General features: G+C 44.6%; 1 long non-coding RNA gene across 2 annotated transcripts in view; it reads right to left on the bottom strand.

Moving 5' to 3' along the window:
• Positions 1–1,390: 1,390 nt before the first annotated feature.
• LOC147364329 (uncharacterized) overlaps positions 1,391–9,778 on the bottom strand; it is a 33,200-nt gene continuing 24,812 nt past the window's right edge. For both annotated transcript variants that reach the window (XR_015134367.1, XR_015134365.1), the window contains exon 4: positions 1,391–2,237. This is a non-coding gene — a long non-coding RNA (uncharacterized LOC147364329). The remainder of the gene's footprint in view (positions 2,238–9,778) is intronic.

Raw genomic sequence — 9,778 nt, 5'->3', positions numbered from 1 at the left:
AACTGGGGCTGAGCAGCCTGGAAACGGGGAAATCAGAATTTGTGAAATGCTTTGATTGCAGCCTCCATGGTCTTCTCCTCGCCCCCAGTTTTCTTAAGCAAAGTTTATTCCGGAAGGAGAAACAACAGGGGGATGTACCAGGCATACACATTCAGAACCTGACTCAGTCTACAACTTGCAGGCCATCCTAAGTACCAAAAAAGAAGTGGGGGGGTGTCCCTGAGAGCCGCAAGAGGCGTGGGCAAAGGAGCAGGAAAACGGTTCCCTTCCCAATGCTGGTTTCCACCAACTAGCATGGCTATTAAGAAATGAAATCTGTTCGCTAGACAAAATAGAGTCAAACATTCCTGCATGCTCCATCCTTTAAACAGATTTAAATATTGGCCTGTCTTCTCTGTGTTTGTTTTGGTTCCCTCAGCCCACATTGGAGTCCACGGGCTCTTTCCCTCACTCATCATCTCGCCTCCCGCTGCTTTGGCCGAGAATGGAGTAATAATTCAGCAAGCAGCTCCGGGCTTCCCATCAGGCCGACGGCCCAGCCCGGGTTTTCACAGCCCTGCATTCCAGTGGCGCTTAGCACCACAGCCAGCAAGCCGCGGGAGGGACCTTGCTCCCGTGGGCTCTCCTGCCCAAGTGAAAGCAATTTGGGAAGCCGAGTGAGGAAAGCGCTAAGAAAAGAAAAAAAAAGGACAACAATTTCTCCTTATTGAGTCTCGCATTGTCTTATGAAGCTGGACTTAATTGTAGCTTATTTCCATTACCCAGTGCTGAGGGTCAGAAGCAGCTTAAAATATGTATATACAGCTATATCTCAATAAAGCTGGGGGAAGAAAGAAAAAGTGATGATCATATAGAGGCTCATTGATAGAAGGCTTAAAAATAAGTGATTCTCTTTTCCTGAGAGCAACCTGCCACGGCCTTTGGAGCGCTTCTTCTATCCTTGTTTGCTTTTGTCTGAGCTGAAAGACCCTGCCAGAGTCCCGCCTTTTGGTTCATTACCCAGCGCATCTTTCTCCGTTGAAGGACAAGGGAGCCTGGTATTCATGGCCATTGGAGGATGTGTTTGTACACAGAACTCTCCAGAATAAAAAGGTTTCCAAAGGCTTCTCTATAATGATTTAGTCATGAATGAATTTTAACATGGGAGAAAAAGATGAGTATTTTGGAAGAAAGGGTGATCTTCCCCTCACACCCTGCCCCCGACACACACACCCAATTAAGACAGAAAGAAGCAGCATCTGGACTCTGTAATACACTATCCAAAATCAATGCAACACCATCCTAATAAGGGCCTAATTCAAGCTCTGCAAAGGCCTCCAGTCTGGTGATTTCCTAGAGGAGATGCAGTATCAGGGGGAAAAAAGTTTTTTTCCCAATGTAATGTGGACTCTTTTTTTAAAGACTTTATATGTTTACAGGTTTATTTGGTTTGGGTGGCAGAAAACAGACCAGGCACTCAGCTCCTTTCACAGGGCTAAGTTTTAAACTTCATAATGAGTACAAAATAAGAAAACCATGACTGTCCGAAAATCGTGAAGAATAGGGAAGCAGGATGATTGAGAAAGGCTGCAGCTAGAACTCAGGAAAGCGGCCAGTTCTCTGCACATCACTCCAAGAGTAATTAGCTGGCTGAAAGCCAATAGCACAGGATTATAATAGACACTGATAGACACTAACTGTGACTACAGAATTGTGAAAGATGAAAAAAATAATATGGTTATAAATCCTAAAACTGTTAGGATGGACAAAGTAGGAATGATCCAGGAAGCCACAAGGAAAACTTTTTCACATATTTTGGCTACTGATTCCTAGCAATAACACTTACAATGATACAGTATTATGAAATTGACCAATAAATCTTTTAAACTACTAAAAAGGTTGACTGAACAGGAAATATTTTTATGTGTAATATATAATAGAGAAAAAGTAAGAGAAGGGGTCACAGGAAGACTACCAAATGTGGGCATATTGATAAAGTTAAGCCCATAAAGGCACAAAGTTGAGGGGGAGATCCCAGCAACCCTCCACATGCAAAGACCCTAAAAACCATGCCTGAAATGCCAGCCAGCCTTGTCAGTGCCACTGTCTGAATTCATTTAGCATGCAGTCAATATTTACTGATAATTCAGCTTGAGCAACAGTAGTAGGAATTGTCAGACGTTTGATTGCTTCTTAAACGGAAAGCTCCAAAGGGCAGGAACTCCAATTTCCTGGTTCACTTGCACAGAAGCACAGCCCTGCAATAGAAAAAGATGGCAAGCATTGTCTTTATATTCCCATCACTTTCTGTTTTTCAGTTTGTTTGCTTGAGGTACGTATGTGCATGTGTGTGCATTCTGCAGATAATGAGAGCTAACATTTGTGGTTGGCTGTGTGGCAGGCACCATTCTAAGTGCTGGGCACCTATCAATTCATTTAACCCTCACAATAACCCTTTGAAGGAGGGATTCTGAATGGCCCTTCTCTTTGCCAGATGAAAAGACTGAGATCCAGAGAAACTAGTAAGTCTTCTCCGCATATTCTCTATCTCAAGCTTCAATTCCACCTGCTGGCAGAAATCATACTCTTGGCTCCCGAAGACATTTAGTTATTTCAAGTTTAAATTCAGTCTGGACTTTATCCTCCCCCTCCTTTTCCCTGGGTGATTTCCAAGCTCATGGGGCTGGTGCAGCATCATGACACCTGGAGAAGGCATCCGTCCCTTGTCACCATCGTCTGCCCTACACTGGCTTCAGCTGAGATATTCAGCCCCATCTGGTCCTCAACTCTGATGGATGACCCTCCAGGCCAGCATTTGTTGAGGGGGCTGAAATCCCATCTGGTCCCCAGCCACATGGCACAGACTCTCACCACGGCTGGTCTTCTGACCAAGAGACCTCTTCCGGCCCACCTGCTCTCTCTACCTCCTGGCGAACTTCCAAACCCTTCTCAAATGATGTGAAACCGTGTCTGCTCTCCTAAGGCAGGCTCGGCCAGGAAGCCGGGCAGGCAGCCTATGGAGGCCCTCTCTGTGTTGACACATTCTGTTGCCTTATCTACATATCCTCTGGGACATCTCACCAGTTCAGAAGGGAGCTCCAGAGTCTGCTGTGCTTTCTCAGACATGGGGTCACAAGGACATAGTTGCAAGTTACCTCCTTCCTCATATCCCCTTACACAACTGAATGTCCTGGTACTGCTGCCCTACCCCCAGCACATGCTCTCCAAAAAGGGGGTGGAAGGCAGCAGCTGTTGCTTTCTCTGGGAACACAGCAGTGTCTGATCCTCTCACTTCTTTTTTTTTTTTTTTGGTTGCTCCATGTGGTATGCAGGATCTTAGTTCCCTGACTAGGTATTGAACCTGTGCCTCCTGCAGTGGCAATGGGGGGTCTTAACCACTGAACCAGCAGGCAGGCCTTGATCCTCTCACTTCTGCCCCTAACTATCCCATCTTTCTAGACCTTAGTTTTTTGCACTTTGGCTCATAGGGGGAAAACAATTAGACATGAAATCTGTCCTTTTTGGAGCTTACAGCCTTGAGATTATATCATTAAAAACAAAAACAAAATTTCATAAGACCTATTGGAGTGCAAAGAAAAGAGAGTTGATTCTCCCTAAAACAGGGTGATGGAATGCCAAGAAATGCTTCAGAGAGAAAGGACCTATGAGGAGAGTCTTAACAAGGAAAAATCCCCAACTCCTTAGTATTTCTTTGGAAGAAGATAGGGGTGAGTAGGAGTGTGGGGAGAAAAGAGGGCATTTCAAACAGAACAAGCCCAGCAGAAACAAAGGTGAGGAGGCATAAGACACATTTAGGGCGCTGGAAGAGGTTGTGTGCATCTAAGATACAGAATACAGGGGGTACTCACAGACACAGGCACCAGGCCTGCACCTACAGAATACAGGGGATACTCACAGACACAGGCACCAGTCCTGAAGCTACAGAATACAGGGGGTACTTATAGACACAGGCACCAGTCCACACCATCTTATACAGATGTGTTTACTGTGGTCCACAGATCGTGTGTTTTTCTTTTTCACTCTCACAATGAACTACCACACAATGTTTTTTAATTTTTTAAATTAGTTTCTAATATTTAATAGGGGCTTCCCTGGTGGCTCAGTGATAAAGAATCTGCCTGCCAATGCAGCAGATGCAGGTTTGAACCCTGGGTCAGGAAGATCCCCTAGAGAAGGAAATGGCAACTCACTCTAGTATTTTTGCCTGGACAATTCCATAGACAGAGGAGCCTGGCAGGCTATAGTTCATGGGGTCACAAAGAGTCAGACAGGACTTAGCAACTAAACAATGACAACAATACTTAATAAACAGAAAGTGTAACATAAAAAAAAAAAGACTGATTTGGCTGTGGTGGGCCCAAATTTCCACCTGGCAACCACTGGCTGGGGCCAAAGAATATCTCCTCAAAATGGGGTTGTGAATTCTCCAGTTTGCAACACCTCAGCCTGATCCCAACTGCTCCTTACATTGTAGGCCTCTGAGTCTGAGACTCCTCCAAGAAAGTTACAATGCATAACTTAGGCAAGTGGGCCAATTAACAATCTTTCATGCTGTGCTCAAGGGTGTTAAAACACAAAATGTGACAGCTATGAGCCCAGTTTTATCTGGGGCTTACTGAGGACTATGGCCTGGGAGACTGCCTCTCAGACAGGTCTGAGGAATTGCTCTGAACAGGTTGGGGGAAGGTCAGTTTAGATACGATTCTGCTAAACCTGGGGATACATGCGATCAAACACACATTTTGGCAGAGGGCTATTGCTAGTCACGAGGGAGCAGACATCTTTGTTAATGATTTTAGTGCTTTTCTAGATATGAGAAGAAGCAAGAAATTGGTTCATAAAATTTTCTCCTGAAAATATCTATCTGAAGGCCTGTTCTGCCAGTTTTTCCCAGAGCACAGAGTGCTTCTTTCCTAATCCCCACCCTGAATTCCATTCAGGGTATGTTGGAAGTCAGCAGCTATAGTGGCTAATGTCCTGATTCTTATAGAGCTGGACATCAAGTAACATTTTTTAGTTGACACTCTCAAGAGCGGGGTATTCAATAAAGAAGTAGCATGATCAGATGTGTATCTTAAAATGATCTCTCTGGTATCATTAAAAGATCCAAGTGGAGGGACTTCCCTGTGGTCCAGTGGCTAAGAATCTACGCTCCCAGTGCAGAGGGTCTGGGTTCAATCCCTGGTCAGGGAACCAGATCCCATCCCACAAACCGCAACTAAAGATCCCTCATGTTATAACAAAGACTAAAGATCTCATGTGCTGCAATTAAGACCCAGCGCAGCCAAATTAAAAAAAAAAAAAAGATCCAGGTGTAGAATGCACTGGTGAGATGTATGAGCAGGAGGAGATAAGTAGGTGGGAAACTCTGTCCACGCTGCAGGTGAGGACTGATAAGATCGGATCTGGGGCAGTGGCAGTGGGGATAGAGAGAAGGGGGCCAAGACAAAAGGTAGTAAGGAGTTGAAAAGGCAACACTGGGCCACCAACTGAATATGTCGGAGAGCTAGAATGACCCCCGGGTGTGGGGCTACACTGTGAGGGAGGAAAAACAAGTCTGAGGAAGAGATCACAGTTCCAGCCTATTCAGCTTTACTGCCTGGGGGCCATCAAGGTAGAAGCAATTGTGCACACGGGTTTGGAGTTCAGCAGAGAGGTAAGGGCCAGGCTGTAGATTAGGAATTCACAGGATTATTGGCAGGGGAAGCCACAGGACCAAGACAATCAAGGGTGATTAGGGGAGTTAGAAGAGAGCCAAGGAAAGGACCCTGGGGAAAGGACCCAGAACAGAGGGGGAATTGGAAAAGCTAGGAGAGCCCACTCCTACAGAACTGAGGGAAGAGGGACTTTCAGTAGGGGATGGGTCATCGAAATCAAAAACCACAGAGAAGTCATCTGCGATGTCCACTGCCTGTTGACAGGAGGATGTCATCAGGAGGGGACCTGCACAAAGCACATCAGAACCCAGAGGCATAAGCTGGAATTCTGAGCGTGGCTGACATGGAAGGTAATTTTCAAACCAGGCACTGTGTTGTGTTTAGGATCCAGGGGGGAATGTCAGAAATTACTTTATCAAGGACTCTACCATGGGAGGAAGAAAGCATTTAGAATTGCTCCCTTTAACCAGAAAGAATTTACATGGCCTTTTTATACCTTTTTTAATAATGCACCTTAAGAAAAAAAGATTAGCAAACATCCTGCTGGTTCATTCTAGTCTATATCAAATGTTTCAATTGAAGAACCATTATTTCTTTTCACCTGGTCAGTCCATCAACCTGAAAACAAACTCCAGTACAAGCAGTTCAACAATATATTGCCTCTTGGATTATAAACAAATTTTACAATAAGAGATTGTTTTTGTATTTTTTTCTTTTGCTGCCAAGAGATTTTGCCAACAAAAAGAACTGTGATGACAAAATGCAAGGTGCTTTGGGACTTTAGGCTCTTATCCTGAGAAATCTAGATAGCAAGAGAGAAAAAAAATCTGTTTCTCTTCTTAAAGGAGAGACGTACTTTCTGATTTTGTATTTTCCTTCTGAAAGGACATGTTTTTTCTTATTTAATTTTGCAAAGAATAATCAATTAAAAAGAAGTGAGAAACTAGAATCTTTGAATATGGATCTTTCTACTGAAAAACTAGGCTGTAAGGATAAATGTGATATGGAGGGACCGAGAGGGGTATTTGTTTTGGGATGTGTGTGTGTTAACACTGGAAAGACGAGCTCTTCTTTGAGCTCTGAAGAATTCAATCTCAAGGAGAAGGCAGAAGAGAGGAAATAACTGATGTTACAAGATTCCACAGAAGGGAAGGGGTCTGTCTTATGTATAAAGGATGCCTCATTCAAACTAGAGGAAAGGAGGTGAGCACTGTCGTGGTCACATACAGTCACAGGTACAAAGGAAGGCTAGGCCACAGGCTGCTTCTTGAGGAAAGTGGTGCAGGAGGTGGGAGGAAGAGCAGTAGGGGGGATAAGGGAAAAGGCTGACAAGTGGTCACGGAGCCCCTGCAAGGCAGCCATATTTACTTTCAATATGCCCCATTCGGTAGAGAAATGCTTATAAATGCCTTCTGTCTAAACTGAATAGAAACAAAGTGAGAAAACAAAAGAGAGTAAGGCATAGACAAGATGATATTTGCTGTGCAATTAAGAAGTGGGGGGCTTATAATTATTTATTCACTTATTTATCCATTCAACAAATAATTACTGAGTGGCTATCTTGAGCCAGATGTTGGTCTAGATACTGTTAACAGTCCTTGGAGAGACAAAAATCCCTGCCTCAGAGAGCACATATTCTTGTCCTCTCCATATATGCCAAGGTAGTCCTTGCTCAAGTTCCTAAAAAGCGTTAGTGTCTTTCACGAGCTTCCATTCCTTTACAGAACGTGCCATGTGACAGCCTCTCTTCCTAACAAAGGGCAGGAGCACAAAAGCAAATGTGAATCAGCTACAATGGAGGACAGGTTGGTTAATACTCATTCAAATAAAAGTGGAAGGACATCTCGGAGAAAGAATGCCATGATTCTGTTCAGGATTTGGTCAGGCCTCCAGATTTAATAGTCTCTGAATGAATTAGTGTTTTCTAATAACCCATCTGACACATTATGTTCGGAATGTGATTTTCTGATTAAGGCACTAAGCAGGAAACTACTTCAGGACAAATCGGCAGACAGACGCTGTAAAAGCCATGCAAGGTCCCCCAGGCGTTTGCTGCAGAAGCTGAAAGGGGCGAGGGATGTGGCCATAGCCTTTCTGGTCAGGTTTCAGAATAAATAAATTCAAAGGACAGAACTGTAACCAGGATTTAGCCACCTTGGGAAGGAACATGGTGTTTGAACAACATCATTCCCAGACTGAAAGCCGCTCAGAGCTGGATCATCATTCCAGGCGCTTGGCACACTGGTTGATACCAGCAGCCAACTGCATAACTGCCAGGAACTGGCCAAATCCACAGAGACACCAGTCACTTCTGAATGCTGAAAAGTGTTTGTAATATACCGTAATGAACGTAAGCCTGACTCATTTAATCAGCTCTGAGGCCCACACTGGGGATTTCTGCATGGGAGGGAGATGTGTACTGAAATCCTTCTTTTCTCAGCTGCCATCTCCCATTCCAGGAAGAACAGAACTGTTACAGGGTTGTCCCTGCCAATTTCTGTTTCATATTCATTTATATGAATGCTTATAACATACATGTTTCCAACCCATTTTGAATTCACTTTGATGTGATGAAAATAATGCTCTTTCTCCTTATTTTAGATTCTACTGAAAATGAACCAAGTGTTATTGAAAAGCAGAAATTTAAGAATATCAGACTCCTCCCCATTCCTGGCAAACTTATCAAACTGATTTCCCCAAAACCAATGAGATGAGAAGGGAGAAAGGTGCTAGTTACACTCCACTGTGAGAAGCTGTCTGATCCAAGGCCTCTCTGGGCTAAAAGCAACTGGGACAGGAGTTGGCCAAACTTTCTCCTAACATGACGATGGAAGATCTGGCCAACTGTTCTAGGCTCTCTTCCTGGCTTCTTTTATGTTGATCCTTAATTTTTCAAGTTCAGAAATCTGATTTCCCAAAGATTATTCCAGCCTTAGATAACTGATTCATAACCAAATAAACTCACTAGGAAACTCTCTGATCTCAGAAGTCAATTCAGTCATTTTCAAGTAGCGATTTCATTCCACATGCTGCAGATGAGTCAGGTGGTGAAGTGATTTGTCCAAGCGCATTCAGCTCATTGCAGAACTAGGACTTGAATCCAGGTCTTTTGACTTCAAGGCCCTCGCCCTTCCTGCTAGAGCACCCCACCTTCCTGGTGGGAACCCAGCATGCAAGGACAACCAGAGGTTACAAAATGGTTTCCAACGAGCAGGTACACTGTGGGAGTACAGGCAGGCAAAGGGTAGGACGGACTGTGTTGATAAAGCTGGCCATGGACAGCAGAATCCAAGTGACTGAGGGTCAGGAGCCAGAGTCCAGGTCCAGGGCAGGCCAGGGACAGGGGAAAACGCAAGAGATAATTAGGGCTCCATTCAAAACTAAGATAAGATCAAAATAGAAACTGTCTCAGGAACACAGCAAAAGCCAGATTAGGAAAATTGGGCCCAAGCCATGCTGGGTGGACCCTCAACCACAAGTATTAACTTCCAACTGAGTTTCAGAGCCTTTATTCCTGCTTCTTCTGAAAAGAAGAAACCATCTAAGACAGAGCAGAAACTGGCCTGTAGGTGGAGCCAAGTGGCTGCCAGCCTTGGGGCTGAGAGGAAAAGCAGGGGCAGTGAGCTAGGCTGGCATTACAATGCCACACCAGCCTTCAGACTCAAAATGCTTTTCTACATATTCTATTTCTTGACTGTTCTGAAATGTGATCTTGATGTGGTTTTGCCTCTGAAAAACTTTTCTAAAGATGGGCTGGAGAGAGGGTGTCCATATAATTTACTACCCCACCCTGGACACTTTTGAAAGTCAAAGAGAGAGCTATTAATAATTACTCCAGGGCAACCCACAGTCATAAACCCGGACAAAGCCAGGCCACTCAGTCATGCAGTCACCCCAGCTTGAGACAAAGCATCGGGACTCAGACATGCCCAGGCACAGCTGGTGGAGGGTAGATAATCTTGCCAGGACTGTTTCCCAGAGAGGCCAGAGGGTTCCAGAGGACTAAGGGAAGAGAAAGTCAAAGTACACAACTTGGGTAATGACATCAAGACAGAGCCAGAGGGGAGGGACGATTCTGAGGACTGCCCAGTGTTGGCCACCTGGAACGTCCTATACAGCCA

Source organism: Bos grunniens, chromosome 10 (genome assembly GCF_055505025.1).
Source record: "Bos grunniens cultivar Pamir isolate PY7600 chromosome 10, Bosgru_T2T1.0, whole genome shotgun sequence".
NCBI lineage: Eukaryota > Metazoa > Chordata > Mammalia > Artiodactyla > Bovidae > Bos > Bos grunniens.
This window is presented reverse-complemented; position numbering and strand designations above follow the sequence as displayed.